This window comes from Lissotriton vulgaris, chromosome 5, assembly GCF_964263255.1.
Source record: "Lissotriton vulgaris chromosome 5, aLisVul1.2, whole genome shotgun sequence".
Lineage (NCBI taxonomy): Eukaryota > Metazoa > Chordata > Amphibia > Caudata > Salamandridae > Lissotriton > Lissotriton vulgaris.
The window spans coordinates 478,551,600-478,574,792 of NC_141693.1; positions in this window are offsets into that span (position 1 = coordinate 478,551,600).

Sequence of the window (23,193 nt, forward strand, 5' to 3'; positions counted from 1 at the left end):
CCTCTGAGGAACTATCGCGTTCCATAATCAGGCTGTGAAGGAGAACCAAAAATATCACACACAGGATGTAGGCGAGGGTTAATTGTCAGAGCGGGGGCGTGTACAAGAGGTGGGCCGGGCAGAGCGTGAAGCGACGTCTCACACGGAGCTAAGAAGGCACAGAGGCTGGAGCACAGGGCTGGAGCAGCAGGCACACGCAGGAGACGGTGACCGGAGAGAGACCCTGAAGAGGTTAGGAAGACGCGCGCGCTAAGACGCTACCAAGAGCGTCTGAAAACGGGGGGGGGGGGGAGAGGAGAAAGCGCCGGAGCTTCGTGTAGACACGCGCGTATAGCGCAAAAGCACTAGCGTGAGGACGCGCTGAACAAATAATATGCCAATATTATAAAAGCGGTCACAATGAATGTTAAACAAAGCATAAAACACTGAGAGCAAAAGATAAAGGCACTTATCTGACTGCGAGCAGCAAGAAAAGAGGAAGCTGCGCAGTCAGTTAGGGTCTTTATCTGATAGCTCATCTATGATTGGTTATGGTGTTCTCGCGTTTTTTCATTCCCATGGCCCAGTTTGTTCTCTGGCCCTCTGGGAACTGTAGTTTTTTACTTATCTTGGCTGCTGTGTAATTAAAGCAAGATAAGAAAGCATAATAGGAGCCTCCGGTCTTGCCATAAAATTACTACTGCTCAAATATACCTATGTTAGTTTTGTACCTCGTTTAGCATTATTCAAGTTGCTATACAAGTAGGGAGAGTATCATTAAGGAACCTGTTTTGATTCATGTATGTTTATAGTTGAGTATATTGTTGTAATTAACCCCTCCCCTGCTGATGACGGAACCGCTCCGTCATCAGCTACAGTTGAGCTGTGCTGATGACGGAGCGGTTCCGTCATTGCCCAGCCGCTGCGCCTGCGTGGCGCTGATTTCGCGCCTCCGCGGGCGTTCTAATGAGTGGGGCGGGTCATGACGGAACCGCTCCGTCACCAGCATAGCTCAACCGCGGCTGGTGACGGAGCGGCTCCGTCACCAGCATGCGGCCGCCGCGCGGCCGCCCCGCCCCTTTAGCGCTGCGGCGGAATAGCCGCCGCAGCGAAGGGGTTAATATGTGTTGCTAAGAATAAATAGACCAACATATTGTTTTTATTAATTTGTATTAATTTGAAAGAAATTATATTTTCCAGATTTGGTGGCTCCTGAAGACGGGGTTCTTTGTAACTCCAATGCGCGCGTCGAGAATGAATTTGATTGCCACTATATTTTTTTATTATTTTTTTTATACTTTTCTATTTACTGTATATAAATTGTATATTGGTCTCCTTGTAATCTGTTTTCTATTTTTGTTGTTTTATTGACTGATTTTAATATGAATATCTGGATACTTATTAAATGAAACAAAGTTTTTTATAATTATTGGTTTCTTTGGTTCCTTTATGCACCTTCTCCCTTTCTATTTTGTGAATATTATGCCATGTTTTTTACATTGTGTTTGGATCAAATACATGTGTGTGTGTGTATAGTGGGGGTGGGGCACTTATGGGGTCTTGAATAATATATATTCCTGATCTAAACCATATTTGGTCAGTGAAACTCTGTTTGACACTTCTTAATTTGAGCTGTTTGTCTGATGACTGTATGTTTTTTTTGGCACATGTTGCATATTTGCGTGTTGGGGCTAGTACCATTGTACAATTTGAGGGTAGTCCAAAGAAGATTGTGAGTTTTGTGTGTCATTCCAACAAAACTGTGCACTTGTAAAGTTGAGAATGGTTTTTTTATGAGAACTGATCCTTATTTGAGAGGTTCGGGTAGTCTCATCGGAGCAAGCTCTGAAGTGGGGCAGAGGTCTTGGGATCTTCTACTCAGTGTTGGGCATGAGTTGAATCCATCCAAATCCCATATGAAACAGCTGTTATTAAAACAGATCAGGGCCAACCTCAGTGAAAAATGATGACTATGTCCTGAGACCATGTTCAGTGGTTTCCACATTTTATGTACTTTTCTTTCAGAGCAGAAACTTGCAAGGGGAGAGAGAGGTTTCTTATTTTCAGCACAAGCTGGGACCAAACAAATGCTTCACATGAAATATTTATATAAGGCGTTGTAAGCTGGAGAGAGATGGTGCGACAGAGGTTAGTGGTGTAATAAGATGTAGTAATGTAGTATGCTTATATTTATGTAACTTCACACCTGTCCACTCAACACACTATTGTTTGCTCAGAAAAGGTCAACATAACATACAGCAGCACCACATCACATTATTCAACAGACCATCATACCTCATGACATTATTTCATTCTGCATTGATAAGAATCTTGTCTTGCTTTACCCTATTTCTATCCATTGTTGCATTGATTGGAGTGGGAATAGTAAAACTAACCCCTCCAAGGTCCAAATTTCTCCCTACTGTTGCTTATATTGGACTAGGTATAGTAAACGTATCCCTTCCAACATCCAGCACTTTTCCTGATGTTGTTTACATTGGGTTGGGAATAGTAAATCTAACCCCTCCAAAGTCCGACACTTTATCTACTGTGCTTAAGGTGGTGAGGGAATAGTAAAGTCAACATGTTTGTGCACAATATTTTTTTCTGTCAATATTTTGTCATACAACACTCCACGTAACCTGGAATGCATGTATGCTAATGATAATAGTAGGTATTTTTTCAGCATCTAGCAAGACTGCATATGAGATAGAGATTTGTAATCCCCTCATAAGTTAATTTGCAAGATATTGGGTGCAGGGAACCCACCACCGATCTGAATGACGCAGTTGGTGAATATCAAACCTGTCTGGTCTCTTTCTTCCATCAATCCTACACTTCTGGTTTCTTTATCTCATTCTTATAGGTTCTTTTTCACCCCTGCTTCATTTTTATGTCATTATCTTTCCAGTATTTCCTATCCTCTTACTGCTCTCCTTTTTCCCTATTCTGCCTTCCTCTCTCCTGCTGTGAGTCAAGGTCTAATGGTAACAAATATATTCTTGTCACTAAAAATGAGCACTGGAGCCTTGCAGTATTAGAGAGAAAGTAGAGAAAGTATTTTACTGATACTATAATTGTGTTACTGGTATGAGTGAAGCACATTTAGAATTCAGTTTTGTAATTTTAGTAGATGGTTTAAGAGAAAACCAATATTTCCAAAAGTTTTTAACACCTGAGAAATATGGAGGTTTAATGAGGTAATTAGTACTAACTCTATTTTGTATGTTATTAAAAAGGAAGAGATTGAGAGAAATTTAAGAATCCCTGTCATAAAAAGGAAACCCTTCCATCCATAATCTCTCTGAACACAATGGTTATTATTTTGAGAGGCCCGTAACTCCCAAGGGGCTTTAAAGTCGTAAAGAGCCTCACCAACAATAATGAGGCCAGTCAGTAACATTACTACAAAACACTCATGTTTCCCCCAAAATTTAAGCTCCTGAAAGCAGCCAAAATATGAAAAAAAACCCTGAGGCAAACTGGAGGAGAGAATGAAGAATTATTGAGGGAGCTGAAACCGGAAATTCAGATTCTCAGGAAATCCTAATTTCTCAGGGTTATAACATCCGCATTGTGCCTATTGCAGGACGACATGAAAATCTTACATACATATATTACCAAAGACAGCCAACATTCGTTTGTAGTTTTGTGGTCGTTGTTGGCCGCAGTTTTACAATTACATACCTACACATTTGTACTTTCCCCTGGGCATTTTTTGGCCAGGGTCATTAATAATCATCATCATAAAACATCATAAATCGGGTTTCATATGTCACTTTGTTGGTCATCATAAATCTTGTGTCATAAATCATTGGTGTATCCTAAATCATTGCATCACAAGCAGTCATAAATCATCAGTGATAAATCATTTGTGGGTCATAAATCGCTTACATATCTTAAATCACTTGCTTGTCATAAATCATTTGTCTATCCTAGAGTCGTAAATCCCCCTGACAGTTTGTACACTGTTCTGTTGGTTTCCATGCTCCTTTTACATGTGGGGGTCACTTCTTCCCAGAGTAAGACCCCAACTCCCTACCTTGCAAGTCTCTTTTGTGCACTGCCATCTGGCGGGGTCTGGGCTGTGAGCACGGTCTCTGTTTGCTACCCCCTTTTGTCAGGCCTACTCACCCTGCCGTAAGGCATCCCAAAGTGAGCGGCCCTCCTTCTACCCCACGCCCTGTCGGTGTGCCTCCATAACCAACAAATGTACCCCTTATATCAGCCAGCACTGTGACACTGCTGCTGTGTGTGTAAGTGTGGGTCTCGAAAACCTCTGGCACCACTCCCTTGCTCATGATGCAGTAATTAGCGTATTGTGGGGAGCGGCGCCCTATATCCCTCTTTTCCAACATCCCCCCCAATATTGGGGTTTCCCCTGATTGGGGGACTCAAACGCCACAATGCCCCTCATTGGCTTGGTGACCTGGCGCCCTTCTGGCAAGGATTAGCTGTGCAGGAAGAACCCTCAGTGAGTTGACCTCCTTCTACACACCACCCTGTCAGTGTGCTTCCACAAGCAACAAATATATCCCACGTATCTACTAGCACTGTGACACTGCTGCTGCATATGTGTGGGTCTCGAAAACCTCCAGCGCTGCTCCCTTACTCCGTGATGTAGTAATGAGTGTATTGTGGGAAGTGGCAGCCTATATCCCCCTTTTCCAACACTCCCACTGATGTTGGGGTGCCCCCTGATTGGGGAACTCAAACGTCACCTGGCCCCTCATTGGCCTGGTGACCTGACACCCTTCTGGCTTTTTTTAGCTGCACGGGAAGTTCTCTCTCTGCTTCAGGGCACTTCCAGGTGGCAAAAATCAGTTCCTTGCAGGGCTCTGGCATCTGTTATGATGTCTGCCCTCGAGGCCCCCTACAGGGGCGACCTCGGCGATAACACCCACACTGTGCCCATTCCAGGACGGCATGCACATCTTACATATATGTATTGCCAAGTACATCCAACACTTGCTTGTAGTTTTGTGGTCGTTGTTGGCCGCAGTTTTATTACCATAACATACCTACACATTTGTACTTTCTACTGGGCATTTTTTTCATCAGGGTCATAAATCATCATCATAAAATATCATAAATTGGGTGTTATAGGGAACTTTGTTAGTCATCATAAATCATGTGTCATTAATCAGTGGTGCATCATAAATCATTGTGTCACAAGCAGTCCGAAATCATCAGTGGTAAATCATCTGTGGGTCATAAATCACTTGCTTGTATTAAATCACTTGCTTGTCATAATGCATATCCTAGTGTGGTAAATCACCCTGACAGTTCATACAATGTACTGTTAGTTTCCACGCCCCTTTTGTGTGTGGGGGTTAGCTTCTCCCTGAAGTTAGGCCCCAACTCGCTACCTTGCCAGTCTCTTATGTGCCCTGTGGTCTGGCGGGGTCTGGGCTGTGAGCGCCGTATCCGATTGCTACCCCCTTTTGTCAGGCCTACACACCCTGCCCTAAGGCATCCCAAAGTGAGCGGCCCTCCTTCTACCCACCGCCCTGTTGGTGTGCTTCCATAACCAACAAATGAACCCCTTGTATCAGCCAGCACTGCAACACTGCTGCTGTATGTGTAAATGTGGGTCTCGAAAACCTCTGGCGCCACTCCCTCGCTCGTGATGCAGTAATTAGCGTATTGGTGGGAGTGGCGCCCTATATCCCTCTTTTCCAAAACACTCCCCGATATTGGGGTTTCCCCTGATTGGGGGACTCAAACGTCACAATGCCCCTCATTGGCTTGGTGACCTGGCGGCCTCCTGGCAAGGATTAGCTGTGCAGGAAGCACCCTCTCTTTTTTGGGGCGCTTCCAGGCCACAAAAAACAGTTCCTTACAGGGCTCTGGCCTCCGTTATGGTGCCGGCCCTCGAGGCCCCCTACGGGGGCAGCCTCTGTGAAATCTAGAGGCCCCTTTAATTCCTCTTCCCAGCTTTAACAGGATCCCCAGTATTGTTAACTCTGGTGGTGCAGAATTTACACTTTTTGCACCTGGGACCTCTTACTGAGGTTCAACAAGTTTTAATTCCTGAAAAATCTAATCTAAAACAATTATCAAACCTACTCATATTTAGGGGCTCAAAAAACCTATATGTATGTGCAAAATAGTATTCTTTCAAATCTGGGAGGGCCGGGTCACCTTCTTTTACTGGCCTGCAAAGTATATCCTAAGATAATCTAGATTTTTTTTAGCCCATAAAAATGCCCTGCAATTCTTTGAAAAATTTAATCTCTAGAGCATTGGGAATGGCAGAAAATAAGATATTGCTCGAAGGTAAAATAGACATAAGGATCAGAGCCTCACAGCCCTTTATTGACAGGGATACATTGTTCCATTCTGAAAGCAGTACCCTTACCTTGCCTATTAAAGGAACATAATTCAAAACATATAGATTGTTAACATTTTCGGAAACGTATATTCCAAGATACAATTTGGGCCTTAAAATGACTGAAGATTGAAATTGAGTTAATAAAGTGTTGAGTGCAGTATTACAGAGTAAGAGCTCTGTTTTTAATGTATGCATCTTGTAACCTCTGAGTAACTGGTATTCTTGAAAAATTTCGAACAACCTCTTTTGGTTCTCTAGATCTGGTTTAAGAAATAATTAAATTTCGTCAGCATACAGTTTAATATTAGTAATCGCTTGGAGAGGTTTTACTATCTTAACTTTTGAAATAACCGCTTTTGCTAACGGCTCTATAAATAGAGCAAAAAATATGGGTAACAAAGGGCAGCCTTGTCTTGTACCTCTGTTAACTTTACAGGTTTCTACATTTTTTATTATATATGCAGGTCCCTGTATAAAAGCCGTAAATTTCAATAGGCTTATCAGGAAACTCAAACTTGTCAAGAAAAATAAAGAGGCTATCCCAACACACCAGGTCAAAAGACTTCTCAGCATCTAGTAACATGGTTTGTGCAGAGATTTTATTTTGACAGAAATAATCTAGCGCTTCAATCAAAGAATAGTGTTAAATAATAATTGCCTCCCAGGCACGAACCCACACTGGTCCGGTTTTATTATCGAGCCCATCCACTTGCTCATTCTGTTTGCTAAAAGCTTGGTTATTATTTTGTATTCCACTTTTAAAAGGCTTATGAGTCTATATGAATTAACATTATCTTTGTCCTTATTTTTCTTCAAAAAGCTAACCACAACTGCCATGCGAAACAAAACTGGGATATTATCGCCATTTAAAATATGGTCAGCTAATTTCACCAGCTCAGGGATTAGTGCTGAGGCTAACTTTTTATATAGTTCAGCCAGCAGTCCATCTTCACTGCATGCCTTCCCATTTGCCAAGGATTGTACAATGACTTCCATTTCTTTTAGAAAAATGTCTGCTACTAAATCTTTTACTTGGCTTATCTGTAATTTAGGAATTAAAAGTTTATTAAGAAAACCCATGAGTCTTGAAACATCCACATCCTGTCTTAAGGAGTATATCATTTCAGAATGTTTAAGGAATCTCTCCTTTATTTGTGTATCATCTCTTATTCAAATGTTTGTGTTCTTATCTGTAAGAGATGTGATCCAATTTTGTGCTTTCCACTCTCTTACTTACCAAGCTAAAAATGTCCTTGCAAATTTGCTCTCCTCCTAAACTTTTTGGAGATATACTGAACAGGCCGAATACCCTCTGACATAGTACTAGTCTTGCATAGATATCCGTGTTTGTCTGAGAGCCAGTTTATTATTAGTATTTTTATTCCGTAAATATTGCACATTAGCCTGATTGACATCTGGTTCTAATTGTGTCCTGTGTGCTTTTTGACATCGCCTAAATGCTATATCTGTAGAGGCTATACAGGCACAAATGGTTGCTTTAAAAGCCTCCTAGATACTTTCTACCCTTTTTTTAATTTCTTTTTTCGAGAATATGATATAGCCAAACTTTTATGCCTCACGAAAGCTCCTAAAAAATTCAGATATAAGATTTTACAGTGGATTATTAAATGTAAGCAGCAATTATTTAAATATTACGAAATCCCCGTGATTAATGGAGTCACTTTCCTGATAGATGTACATACAGAGGAGTATCCTCTGGAAGATAAAATTGCAACCTCTAGGTGGGAGAGCAACGGATATTGTAATTTATGGAATTTTCTGGATGCAAATTGGAAAAACTGGCGAGAAATAGAGCCAAGCAATAAGCATTTTAAAGAAGCAATGCAATTGTCTTTTATTAGGATTAGACAATTTCTACGGGATATAAATCCCAGGAATAGAATTGAAGCTATAGAACTAGTGGAGGATCTGATAGAATCAAAGACCTGTAAATCGATCAGCTGCTGGGTTTCTACCTCACGTAAATATAGGGTAAATAAACTCTATGAGAGGGTGCATGAACAAAGGCAGTCCAAAGAGAATCTCTAGGTATCCACTTCAAGTTGAGATAGGATTAACAAATTTAATTTTACTCTATTAAAAGTGGTCCATCTGTATCAAATGCAATTTCTGCACTGTAGGACTTGGCCTTTTTGGATACAGTTCCCTAAACTTTTTGCTTTCCCCCTAGACCGTTTTCCTGACACAGACTTGCAAATTTAGATGCTTTGGGTACTTTGCCACTGCTGATCAGTGTCAAATTTCAAGTGTTCCCTATGTAAAGTGTAATGATAATTGGATGGCCATGATTGGTATGTTTGTCTTACTATTAAGTCCCTAGTGATGTGCACTGTGTGTGCCAGGGCTAGTAATACAAAGACGCACGGAGAAGGGAACTCAGGCCTGCAGTGTAGGGCCTGCGCGCTGCGTGCTAAGTTAGTATGTTGTCCTGACAAGTGCAGCCACTTGTCAGGCCTTACTTTCCCTTTTGCATACTCATTGGGCACCCCTGTGGTAGGTCCCGGATAACCCCTGGGCTGGGTGCAGTGTAAGTAAAAGGCAGGACATATACTAAGGTGTGTGTTATGTCCTGACAGGGAAAAACACTCCATTTCCTTTTTCACTGTTGAAAGGCATTCCTGCCCATAGGACAGAATGGGGAGGGGGGGGTCTATGTGTTGTGTTTGTTAGCCTAGTTTCCTATTAGTTTAAAATGGAGAGGTGAAGTTTAGTATCTATGAACTCACAGTGTCATAACACATCTTTCTGTGAAAGTGGTTTTGTCACTGTGTGTTCAGAAACCACTCTTGGGTAGTGTGTGCACCGAATTCGAAGTAAGTCTCCACAGTGCAGGGGCGGGTCTCTGTGTCCACTGAGACTGATGGAAAGAGGGCCAGGTCATTTGGGCCCTTGGAGTGAAACAGCACCAGCCTGGACCGGCAGCCTCAGAGTAGCTGAGCCGGCGGCCCGAGCTCGCAGTGCCCAATGACGGAGTTGTGGATCAAGGCCCAAGTCGCGGACGGAGGAGAGGAGAGTGGGGTTGCGCCCCCCCCAGGTAACTTGGATCACCACCTGGGGTGGGGTGGGGGCCGGAGGGACACTCTCTCGACCTCTCGCTTCTGTCAGCTGCGCGAGCCTGTTGCTTTGGCTCAGATCTAGGCCCGTGTTGGCTCAAGGAGGGGCAGTACTGGGGTCGGAGTGAGAAGCTGTACTTTTGTATCATCATTGATCTATATTGGGGGCAACTGGTAATGGAGCACCTAAACTGTTGTATTACACTTTGCATTATTGCTGCTAATGAACTATCGAACTGTCATATAACGCGTGTCCTTATTTGTGCCTGACGAACTACATGCTTGGTGCTCTACACACTGCGTTATTTTTCCCTTGCAGAGTGCATGATTGTAACATGGCGCATTGCATTATTTCTTCATCGTACAGTACATGATTGTAGCGTGACACATTGCTTTGTTTCTTCCTTGCACAGGGCATGCTGGTAGTGGTACGCATTGCATTATTCCTTCTATTGCAATGTACATGACTGGGGCACTGTGTATGGCATTGTTTCTCTATTGCACAGTACATAAGTATATTGTTACGCATTGCAGTATTTCTTTTCTTTTGCAACATGTGTGATTCTAGCAATACGATTTGCCTAGCCTTTTGGAAACGGTTAGAAGTAAGCTTAACTGTTGGTTAGAAGCGGTGGTTGGGATTAGAACCTACCAATCCACCGGAAGGAATACTACCAAATATTATAGGTTGGTTTTGTATGGTGTGGTCATATTGTATATCTTCTTATATAAAGGTTATACTTGCTTTATAAAAACTTTTCTGGAGTCTATTTGTGGTGACATAATTGGGTTGCTGTGAGTGTTGCTGCACATAATGTACACTCCTGCCTTGGAGAGAAGCCTGGCTGCTGATGACAAGCTACTAAGGGGGTGAACAGGGCTATATCCGACGGTGTCCTTACTTAGCTTAACGTTGAAATGAGGGGTCCGAATCTCACACTTGGTGACAGCGCTGTAGGACAGGGACTCCTGCTTCCAGCATTTGGTGCCGGCGGTGAGGGATAAGGACCCCCACTTCCAACATACACCAAATAGCTTCTGTACAGAACTCCTGCCTTCCTCCATAAAATTGATCTGCAGATTTCTGCAAATTATTTTAGGTGTGGTGCAGAGGAAGGGGGGAATTGGACCCACAATATATGGGGCTTTTAAAAGGGACTATATATTGTTGCTCCAATAGCCAGATCATTAATTCTTCAGAATTGGCGATCTAAGGAAGTTCCAAAAGTCCAACATTGGTGGTCAAAATTACGTAGAATCAAGCAGTTAGAAAGGAGCTCTGCATTAAGATTTGGATCATACAGGATTATTTGTAAACTTTGGGAGGCATTCGGATAGGATCTCCATTGACAAATATGCGGAGTGCAAAAAGAATGGTGAATTATTTTTATCAAACAGGGGGGGGGAGGGGGTCATACGTGCCAGTTGAAACTTAGGCCCAATCAAAACTTTTTGTATTATTAATTCATCTATTTAATCATATTTAAATTCCTGTAGTCTTTTTCTAAAATCTCAGGAAGGATTGTAATGATTTAATTACTTCATATATTGTTATTTTATGTAATTATGGATTTTCTAATAGATGCACTCTTTCAATAAAAATATATTTTAAAAAAAAGTTTTAATTACCGTTGGGGAAGGGAAACTCTGGTGAACATTTGAAGGGAGAAGTGCATAAGGATTTTAAATAGCATAAGCAGGTTCACTTCAACTCCAGCTACTTCCACTATGAAAAACAAGCCACCGTGAGCCAAATGGAAGACTAGCACAAGTCAATACCTCTATACTTCGGCCTCTAGAAAAGAATCAGGAGAAAAACAGGAGAGTGAAGGAGTAGCAAGATTCTACTTTCAACCAGAAGGTGTAGCAGATCATCAGTCAAGAGTAACAATATTTCCTTCTCTCCTCCTCCTCTAGAGTCAGGGGGACATGCTCATTCAACTAGCCGTTTCTCAGAAAAAGGACTAGTTGAATGATCTGTATTGCCAGCTTTAAAGGAGCACAATTATTTTTTGCATCATTCATTAATTCAGAGAGTGGCCAGGTAATACACTTGATCATGGGTGGGAAGAGGTTGGAAAGAAGTTTTTGAATACTCAAACAATGTGAATGATTGTGCGTCATACGCTCACAGGACATTTCATCCCCATAAATGGCGGGGGAGCCTTAAAAGACAAATGTATTAGCTACACTAATCCTATTTATTATATGAGAAACTCTGCACCTTGTATGTGAGAAACTCTGAGATGGCTATATTACCTAACAGTATTTGATTTCTTGTAATGCTTTGTACTGAAATAAATAAATAAATATACCTTGAAATGTTAAATGCCACAGATTTCCATGCATAACTTGGCAATTCTTTGTGAATTACAAAATTCTGTAAATCAACACCCATGAAATGTCATAAAGCTCTGAGTATATTTGAAAACTTTTTTGAGAGCAGGACCAGATATGTTTGTTAGTGTTATGTTATGTTATGTTATGTTATAACAGATTTCTTAAGCACTCTGTCACCAGAGGTTTCCTGGCGCTGATTGGATTGGGAAAGAAGGGGAGGAAGCAGGGGAACAAAGGAATTTAGTGGGGGAAGAGTGTTGTTTTTAGGGATTTCCTGAAAGAGAGGAGGGAACAAGATGACTTAAGTGCAAGAGGGAGGGAGTTCCACAGCCTAGGAGCTAAACAAGAAAAGCTGCGGCCACCTGATCTTGAGAGTTTGAAACGGGGGACAGCAAGGAGAGAGAGGTGAGTAGACCTCAGGGTGCGAGGGGGGCGATAAGGAGTGATAAGGGCCTTGAGGAAAGCAGGGGCGGGACCAGTGAGAGCTTTAAAGATCAGACAGTGAACCTTGAAAGTGATTCTTTCGTTCACTGGTAACCAATGAAGATGGCGTAGTAAAGGTTGGGCCGACTGCCATTTGGGGGTTTTAAAGACCAGCCGGGCGGCCTGGTTTTGGACGATCTGCAGCCTCGATAACAAAGATTTAGGGAGACCGTAGTAGATTGAGTTCGAGAAGTCCAGCTGGGACATCTCAAGGGCTATTAGGACTTGCAACAAGGCTTCAGGTGAAAGGAGGTGAGCGACTTTCCGAATCCTGTAAAGTTGGAACATGCAGGAAGATGTTACTGCGCTCACCTGTGCCTTGAGGGTGAGCCGGGAGTCAATCAAGACTCAGAGGCTCTTGACACATCCAGCAGGAGAAGGTGGTGTTCCGAGCTCAATCGGCCAGTACTGAGGGCCCCAAAAATGGGCACTTCTCCCTGGAAGGAGGAGCTCAGTCTTGCCCGGATTGAGCTTGAGTTGGTTTTGGTTCATCCAAAGCTGGATATGTGTCATGGCAGTCTGGAAATTAGTGACAGCATCGGGGGAAGTGAGGGGAAAAATAATTTGTAAATCATCCGCGTAATTAAACACGGTGATATCCCATTTACCCAGGGAGTGAAGAAGGGGTTGAAGGTACAAATTAAAAAGAAGGGGAGACAAAGATGATCCTTGAGGGACTCCGCAGGACGAGGGAACACTGGTGGCGCAGAAGGGACCCATGCTTACTGCCTGGGACCTCTCCTCGAGGAAGGATTTAATCCAAGACAGAGCAGCCCCACCGATTCCGGCGGATTCGACACGGTGGATTAAGATGTTATGGTCCACCGTGTCGAAAGCCGCCGATAGATCGAGTAAAACTAATGCCTGGGGTTGTCCTCTATCCTCGCTGCGTCTGAGATTATCCAGCACAGCGAGGATCACGGCCTCAGTGGAGTGAGCTGGTCTGAACCCGGCCTGGTTAGGTGCCAGGTAGTTGGATTCCTCGATAAAGTGCGAGAGGCAGGTCGTGACATGAGCCTCAAGGATTTTGGAGAGGAAAGGTAGAAGGGAGATGGGGCGATAATTGGCCAGGGCTGCTGGATCGGCGCCGGGCTTTTTTAAAAGGGGCACCAGTGTGGCCTCTTTGAATGAGCTGGGAACTGTGCCTGAATTGAGAGAAGAGTTGAGCAAGGGGAGGATACAGTGGGGAAAGGTATGGCAAATGTCACGGAGCACGAAAGGAGGGCAGCAGTCCTTGGGGGATCCAGATTTCACACGAGTGGACAGTCTAGCAAGTGATTCCGGGTCGAGCGCAGGAAACTGAGAGAAGGTGGGTGTGTTGGCAGGGAAGGGGACTGATGTAGCAGGAGGGAGTGAATGGGGAATGGAATTCTTAATGGCAGTGATTTTATCGGTAAAAAAAGAGTTTAAAGCAGTGCAGGATTCCAAGGAAGGAGGTGGATTCGGGAGTGTCCTGGCATCCGATGTCAGTTCGCCAAGGACTTTGAATATCTCCTTAGATCTATTGGGAGCTGTTAAGATCCTGTTGGAGATGAAGGAGGTTTTGGTGGTGATGATTGCAACTTTGTAGGCTTTGCGCGCAGACACATAGGCTTCCCTGTCGGGGCCGAGGTAATGGCGCCGCCATCTGCGCTCCAATCGGCGCAGCTCCAGGTGTTGTTGCTTTAAGATGGAATTATACCATTTATGGGATTTATTAGGATGAGTGCGGGAGAAACAGGTGAGGGGAGCAAAAGTGTCGCTGGCCGTCGTTAACCAGTGTGAAATGTTGGCATCCATAGTATTGATGTCCAGGGACTCGGGGAGTAGAGGCTGGGTTTTAGCAAGTAGGGAAAGAAAGGCAGGCGAGTCGAGAGTTTTCCAGTTCCAAGCGGACCCTCCAAGCCGGGAGGGAGGCCTGACCAGGCCCTTTATGAGAATGGATGACTCGATCAGTGAATGGTCTGACCAGACACAGGGGGAGATAATCGGGCCAAGAAGTGATATACCTTGAGTCCAAATGTGATCTAAGATGTTGCCCCCAGTGTGGGTGGGGGAGGTGACATGCTGCATCAGGTTAAGACTAGAGAGTGCCTCAAACAGTTCGGTGGCATGGGGACCAACATCAGCATGTTATAATCCAGTACATGTGATTTACATCCACTATTTTGTTTAATCCATAACATTCTCCTATCACATCTAAACAGGAAATTGATCAGAGCTAAATATCATGAAATACAGTCTTTCTCAAAGCTAGACACATATCCTGCTTGCCTTATTACAATTGCCATAGTCTATAATGCACTCATATTATGGTGAATAGAATATCCGGCACATTTTGGAACTATAAATCTGCCAAATTCTAAATAAGGCCCTATGTATCAAAATACTTCATAAGTTATTGTATGATTTCGGCAGTGACCGCAGTTATTCCGGTCTTTATGCAGACACGGGTGTCGCACACCACACATGCAATGAGCACAGTCTGGATGTCATTGGCTAACCACACCACTGGCCCTCTGTCTTGAAAGGATAATGTCTGTGGTCAAAACAATATCGGTGTCACATCCCTATATATGGCAAAACAGAAGAGCACGATGATTCAGAGAGATACTTTCTTGCTGCTAAAAGCAGTGTGATTTGCAGGTCAGGAGTTTCAATCCGGTAAAGCCAACTCATTCCTTAATCCTTCCTTGATCAATAAATTGAACACATTAACTTAGTTAAGTAACATCTCTTATTTACAAGATTTACAAAAACCAAATACTTCAGTATTAAAAACTTGATCAAAAAATAGTTAATGTATACAACAAGCAGAAGCCACACATTAGCGCCGGGAAACCCACTGCGGGTAGCTGTGCGCTTTATAAGTTTAAATAAATAAATAAATAAACACTGCTGATAAAAAGTCTTGCGCTGCTGCGGTATTTGGCCAATCCTGATCACCTCTAAGCACCGTTTGTGCTATTAAATACCCCAATTTTATTTCTCCCCTTCATTGTAGATGCCGGTTTTTCTCCAGCCACCCACAGGGAGGCGATGAAGTCAGCTGGCTCCTAATCCCCTCTGACAGGGTTACCAAGGCTCTGTGGGAAGGATGCAGCCAGAGCCTGTCATTCTGAGAACAGCCATGACATTACTGCGACGCGAGGCACTTCCTAATAGAGCTGTCACAGAGAAGCCATATTATCTAGAGCCACAGCCCCATGGCCTCTGTGCAACCAGATAATCTGTTGGCATTTGTCATGCTCAATAATTTTCTTTTTTTCAGGTTTAGAGAAAGTTATACTTGGCATTGCTTGAAGCCGTAATTATTTTTCTCTCTAGTTTCAAATTCAACAGTGCTGGCTATCAAAAATATCCGTGTAAACTAATGTCCGTAAACACAGCTCTCAATTCCTATTTCATGTGAAGGAATTTCTTAAACAAGTATTTCCAAACCAATCCGTTTTGATTATGTATAATATATGCGCACATGTATTCAGTGCGAACAGACCAACATAGCAAGTGACACCCATTTTCACAAAGACTAACAGACATACCGGCACCCAGGTGCACATACAAACACGTATGAAGACATCAAAGCACACATGTTGCATACATGTTAAAAATGATGCATGCATCTATTCTGCAGAATGAATTGTATCAACAGAGCACTTATTGCAGGAACTGCTCGTGGTTTTTCGGTGCTCCACAATACACTTTATGTGCAGAACTATTTCCCCGACCACTAATTTAAAAAAAAATTGTTGTTTTATTCTTTACGTTTGGTGACAGATAGTGGAGGTTTTTTTCACCTTAGCTTCCACTATAGTGGTATTACCCAGCTTGAAATAATCTGCAGCAATGTAGTATGCAACAGCATACATTCATAATTCCTTTATTGGACGAATCGTCATAAAAGCACACAAAAAGGTTTCATCAAATAAAATGATAAAACCTTAGGCCAGTAAGAGCCTCACAATCTTAAAACAATCTGATACAACATTAAATTACTTCAATTCATTAAAACAGTGGCCTAAAAAATGTCAGTGTAGCTAATAGCATATGCTTACGAAGTGACAAAAAAACTATACCGCTTTTGAATACTTAGAGCAACTCTAATAAAGTTTAAAATAGCAAAACATATTTCAGGAGTTGCTAATTGTTGAAAAACAAGTAGAGCAAGGTGATGATGTCTAATCTTAGCTGCACATATGCAAGAAGCTCGAAAGCACTAAGAGGTAGTAATAAAAGAATATCTGGAACGCAGAATAGACGAAGCGGATAACATGAGCAAGGAACTTTTCAGAATTGTTAAGGAGTTCGCCTCCCCTGCTGCCTGCTCACCCTCTCACTCTCACACAGAAGAGTGGATTAGGCAACTTGCAGCCTTCTTTGCACATAAAATTACGACGATTCAGAAGTCTTTTCCTGTCTCGGACCCCACAGTGTCAGCACATAGATCAATTTCTCCTCCCTCTTTGAGCGAAGACTATGGACCCATACTTTCGGTCTTCCCTCCAATGTCCTGTGCCACCTCCCATGATCACTTGTCCCGGCTTCAGTCAGGCTCTCCCTTGGATCCATGCCCGGCGAAATGTCTGGGTAGAGTGGTTTCAGCTGTTAATACCTTGTTGAACCCTCTGCTGAATCTCTCCCTGACCACGGGAGTGGTTCCAACGGCATGGAAACATGCGCTGATTCTGCCACTAATCAAGAAACCTACTTTAGATCCCCTGGTGCATGCTAATTACAGGCCGATCTCCCTACTCCCTGCTCTAGCGAAGGTTGTTGAAAAACATGTACAGCTCTCGATCACCAACTTCATTGAGAGCAACAACATCCTCCATGATACACAATCTGGTTTCCGTGCTAATTATAGCACGGAGACAGCCCTTCTGGAGGTCACCGAAGCTATCAGGGAAACTCTCGATCTAGGAGGTAAGGCTATTTTAGTCCTGCTGGATCTGTCGGCGGCCTTCGACACCGCCCCACATGACGGTCTCCTTTTAAGACTCCGGGATATCGGGTTCTGTGGGACAGTGTTGGATTGGTTTAAATCCTTTCTTTCGGACCGTCGACAGGTGATCTGGGCACCACCGTTCTCCGCTGAAATGCCGCCGCTAGAGGTGGGGGTTCCTCAAGGGTCCATTCTAAGCCCCACCCTGTTCAATATCTATATGGCCCCTCTGGCGGCGGTAGCGGAGGCTTTTGGTGCCCAGATCATATCCTACGCTGATGACACCCAGCTCCTGTTCACTTGCAGGAAGGGTGAGTCTTTTGATGGCGCTAGAATCAAGGACTGCCTCAGCTCGGTCTTTGCCTGGTTTCAACGACACAGCCTAAAATGCAACTCAGACAAGCCTGAGTTGCTTTTCTTTGGGTGTGCTCCTGATCCGTGCTGGAAATCGTGGTGGCCCCAGGACATGTTTCCTCCTGAGAGAGTGTCGACGCAAGCCAAGAATCTAGGTGTGATATGTGACGACGATCTCTCTTTTAGATCCCAGATTATTGGGTTATCAGGGAAATGCTTTGGCATCTTGAAGATGCTTAGAAAATTTCTCCCGCTGCTCTCCCTACAATATAAAAAAATTATTGTTCAGGCGTTGATCGGATCGAGACTCGACTACGCCAATGCCTTATATCTGGGATTGCCGAAATACTTGCTTGCCAGACTACAAATAGTGCAGAACTCGGCGGCAAGAGCCATTTTCGGCCTTCCACGTAGAGCTCGAGCCTCTGATCTGCTCCAAAAGTTGCACTGGCTGCCCATCTCGAAAAGAATCGTCTTTAAGATTCTTACTCTGGCGCTCAAAGCCCTTCATTCTGCGGGCCCAAACTATATCAGGAAGCGAATGGCTTTCTATGTGCCCAGGAGGATGCTGCGGTCGGCCACATTGGCCACGATCGCTGTCCCGCCTATCAGACGTGCCCGGATGGGTGGACGGTCCTTCCGCTATCTGGCGGCCCGCCACTGGAATGAGCTCCTTGTCTCCCTCCGGAAAGCCAACAGTCTCCTCTCCTTTAGAAAGGAGTTAAAGACCTGGCTCTTTACTGCTTGACCCCTCTGACCACTGTAAGTTGCTGACTGGTGTTTTTCTGACTCAGGTCTCTTTGCCAAAGCGCCGGGACACCCTATGGGGTAGCTGTGCGCTATAGAAGAGATCGCAAAAAAAAAAAAATATAGAGAGCGCAAAGGAGCATAAAGTGACTATTTACTTTGTTGCTGTGACTGATCGCAGGAACAAGTAGGAAGTTGGTCATACCAAGTATCCGGAGATGTAAAAGCAAACAAGAAATGCAGGGTCCTAAATCCAAAACGGGTGAGATAAAACCTGTGCTTTGAATTTTGAATAAGCATCAAATAGGGTTCAATTCTCTTGGTGGTACAAAGAGCGGAATGGGCATTAACCGTCTGCATCAATTGCACCTTGTGTTTCCATAATTCATCTTCATAACTACAATTAACTTTTTTCAAAGCCTCTTTAGAAAAGTTCTCAACAATGCAGGTGAGTCATAATCCTCTGAAACACCCCTCTTGCTAAAAGTGTGCTTTAGGTACAAAAACAAAGGGATTTTGGCCACATGAACAAGTGCTATGCAATTTGAAATCCAGCGTCAGAGATGCGGGCTGCAGTCCAGCGATGCATTAGTTCCAATGAACTGTGTGGCTGCGACGTGGAGTCGGGTGTTGAGGCTGCCGTCAATGAAGGATGCAAGGGTCTGCACTGAGGATGCGTCATGCAACCGGTTCCAAAATCTTGCGATGGATCCAATAATCCTCGCAGTCAGAGATGAGTTAGTTCTGCTTGGAGTTGTGCCCAAAAAAAAAAATACGAATTTCGTTGCCCACTCTACATCGCCAAATGTGATGCAGCGTGGGCAACGAAATTCGTTTTTTTTCTCCCTGATACATACCTCTAATGGTCCTCATCCCGTATCTTACATCCCCCCACCCTGACCCTACCCTTCCTGACGTCACCGCCCCAGTATAACGCCTGGCACGGGCCGTACCTGCAGAACATAGCCTATTCAGGTGTAAGTGGGGCTGTGGCCAGGCCCCCCTCCCATCCTGCCAGTGATGATCCAAGCACACATAAGCTCCCAATTGTGGATGACTGCTTAGAAGAACACAAAGCCCAACTGTTAGCTACATAAATACCCACAATCAGAACAGCTCAACGCTACGCACAAAAAGAATGTGCGTGCTGCACCTCTGAAGCAGCCAGAGGCCAACCCGTCCAAATTATATACAAAATAGTGAGCTACTCGCTCTTGTAGTGTGCACTTTCACTATCCCCGTTGTCCTCAAGGGGTGATCGTTTTTTGATCCGAAACTGAGATTCCACCCACTGTGGGTTGCACCACCATCCAACAGTACCACAAATGTCAATGGATTAAAAAAAAAAAATGTCCATCCAGAATCTGTTTGCTTTTATTCTTCTTTATTCAAATTTCATCGGGCAGCCAACGCGTTTTGTTCAAAAGAACTTCGTCAGGGCGTGCTGTCTGCGTCTTGATATACACAGACTTCTGCTTCTATTCTTCACATTCGGTACTTGGTTGACATATTTTCGGCTACTGTGCCTAAGTAACGACTTGCTGTGGTGATATCAGGAAGCTTGTTTGAGTTTTCAAGCTACACCCTGTCATGTGACCAGAGGTTACAGGCACTTAATGGATAAGGCAGAAAAATGTTAACTTCAGCCATGGCCTGTGGAGGGAGTTTCGTGGGGCAGAGAGGCGGGTGGGGGAGGGGCAGGGCGGAGGGTTCTAAACACCGGAATATGGATGATTGCAGGTAAGTAAACAATTTAATAAATAAAACGAATTTCGTAGCACGCACTGCCTCGCATTTTGCAATGCATGGCACGCTACAAAATTCGTTTTATTTATTAATTTGTTTACTTACCTGCAATTATCCATATTCCGGTGTTTAGAATACCCCACCCTGCCCCTCCCCCGCCCCACCTCTCTGCCCCACGGAACTCCCTCCACGGGCCGTGGCTGGTTAACTTTCTAAAAGTGCCATTTTCAGAAATTCCAATTTAAAATTTGACTTCACCATAATTTAGGATTTTAAATTGTGATTTTAGAGACACGATACATGAACTGGTCATCTCATCCCATTTGGAAATTGCACTTATAAAAAGTAATAGCGAAAAGCCTAAAAGTAATTGCTCTACTTTATAAATACATTGCACCCTGCCCTCTGAGCTGTCCAGGGTCTACGCTTGGGGTGACTTATATGTATTAATAATAAAGGTTTGGGCATGGCAAAAAGAGTTAATTTGCCAGGCCAAAATGGCAATTTAAAACTGTACAAACAGACTCTGCAATAGCAGGCCTGAGACGTTGAAAGGGCTACTTAAGTGGGTGGCACAATCAGTGCTGCATGCCCACTAGTAGTGGAAGAGGTGTGGCGCAGCGGCTAGGGTGACTGACGCTGGAATCTGGGGCTCACGGTTCGATACCCGGCTCCAGCGGCAGGTTAGCCCAGCACCATGTGACTCTGGGCAATAGCTCGCTTAATCTTCCAGAAGGCCCCCGGCACCGGGACACCACTTCGGAGGTAGCTGTGCGCTTTACAAAATACTGGTATTATTATTAGTAGCATTTACTTTACAAGCCACTTTGGACGTGGTATCACTTTACTAGGGACTTATAAGTAAAGTAAATATACCACTTGGGATAAGCCAATATTACCAGGTTTAAAGGAGTGAGCACATGCACTTTAGTATTGGTTAGCAGTGGTAAAGTATTCAGAGTCCTAAGGCCAGCAAAAAACAAGATCAGAAAATATGGAGGAGAAATTTGAAAAGTTTGGGGGAAAACCGTCCTAGGGCTGATAGGTCTAACAAAAGGGAATACCTGAATAATTAAAATATTTGACCCTATCAATCTGAAATGGCCCAATCTTATGTGTTTGAACCTTAGTGGACTCCAAACTATAGTAAAAGATTGAGAAATGTTAATATTTAAGTGCAGATTGTTTAAAGAATGGACAGAAAATTCTATTAGGGTTTGTAATCCATTTGCTGTTCTCGCAAGGAGAACAGTATTGCACACATACAAGAGGACTGGGATTGCATGCCTTGCTATTTGCAGAATATCCTTCTCATGGTGGGTTAAACATTTCTCTAAATCATTGATGTGAGGTAGGAAAAGAAAGGGTTCGGGATGTTCTGTGGCGGACTCCCCAAGTCAATATAATTCCAGAGGTACTTTTCCCATCTTGTCTAAATCGAATTTTGACAAAAAAAGTCCTAGTAAAGATAACAAAGAAAGTCTACCAAAGCCTACGCAACCCCCAGACTCCTCAGCATGATCCCAAGTTGCATACGGTTGACAGTGTTGAAAGCACAGAAACAGTAAAGAAAGACCATATAAATGGTGATTCTCCTGGCTTTCGCATAATTCCCTACAATAAGGGCAAGGTTGAGGCACTGCCCAACTGTCCCCATGCCTTGTTGAAAATCAAACTGAACATCTGAGAGAATGTTATTTACCACAGCTCATGACTCCAGTCCTGAAAATAAAGCCCATCCCACAATTTTCCATGTTGAATCTAGTAATGAAACAGGGTGCTAACAAGAGGGTTGTTGTTTATCTCACATTGGAACAATAGCGGACTCTTTACCGGACTCCAATATTATCCCTCTAATAGCCGCTCATAGTACATTTGTCACTTGTGGCTCCGGAAGCTCAGCATTAGATTTAAAATATCAATGGGGACACCATCAGCTCCCGTGGCCTTACCCTTGTCACTAATATTGATGGCTGAGACAACCTCATCAGGTCCAATAGAGTGATTCAAGACAAGTGCGGACATGAAGTCTGGAGCAAAACCCTGATCTCCTCCTCCACTTCAATTTGCTTACCATAATCAAAGACCTTTCTAAAATGGTTCTCCCAGTTTTCAGCATTAATGTGTGACACAAGTTTCAGCAGGTCGTAATTTTTTTTAAAAAAAGGCTCTTTTCACTTCATCCAGTTGCTTCTGATCCTCCCAGGTTTTACATTTGATTTTGTTTTTATGGGTTTCAAATGCTAATTTATAAGCATGCCGGGCAGATTTCACATCTTCACTGCACCTAGGACTTGCCTTCAGCGCCTTTTTGAGGGATCTATGTGCAGCCGAGCATGCTTTGTTAAACTGTCTACACTGGTGGTTGGGTCCTCACTGCTATTTTACTAAGAGTAACCGTTTTAGGATAAAACACAGGTCCACATTTAAGGCCACACATGCACTAAAAGCAGGCTTGCAAAATGTAAATAAGTCATAGAGAAAGGGTTCAGGATCGATATGGACCAATTTGACATATGGTCCTTTATTATTTCTAAAATTAATTGGGCTCATATCTACACTCTCACATGCCATCAACCAATCCAGATTCAAGGTTGCGCAAGTGGATTATGATCACTTATGCGGTATAACGCCTTTCCTCAGATTTTACCTGAATATTTTCCCCAAATAAATCAGTTTTCCACCTGATTTTCAATTTTAACCAGTGCTTAACCTAATGTTTTGAGTCCCACCAATCCTTCTTTTTGAATGGAGGAGCGAGGGAATGGATTCTAGGACAATAGCATAGGTAGTGCATTTGGGAGGATGTGGAAGAGTTACTCTGTGTTCACTGTCTGAACTTGTGGGTCTCCCTCGACAGGTTCCCGGCATTCTGCCCTACCTGAATTTTCCACCGCTCTGATAGTATCTCACATTGATATACGGGCTTAATAACCAAGAGGCTGTGCTTGTTTTTAGTATTATTTTAGCAAGCGCCCAGACAATGGCTAAAACTAGTCCATGGGCCAATTCAACATCAGCCCCAGTCCATTTTTCCAACTTGTGCTCAATTGACCTACAGTCGATCAAAGAATGGGTTAAGTTGCTTGTCTAAAAGGGTGCTGAGCTTAGCACAAAACAACTCAGCTACGTCCGCCCCATTACACAAATCCATCTCCCCAGAAATGTTACCATATGATGTAATACTGTACCAAAGCGGTACAATAGGGGCTGGT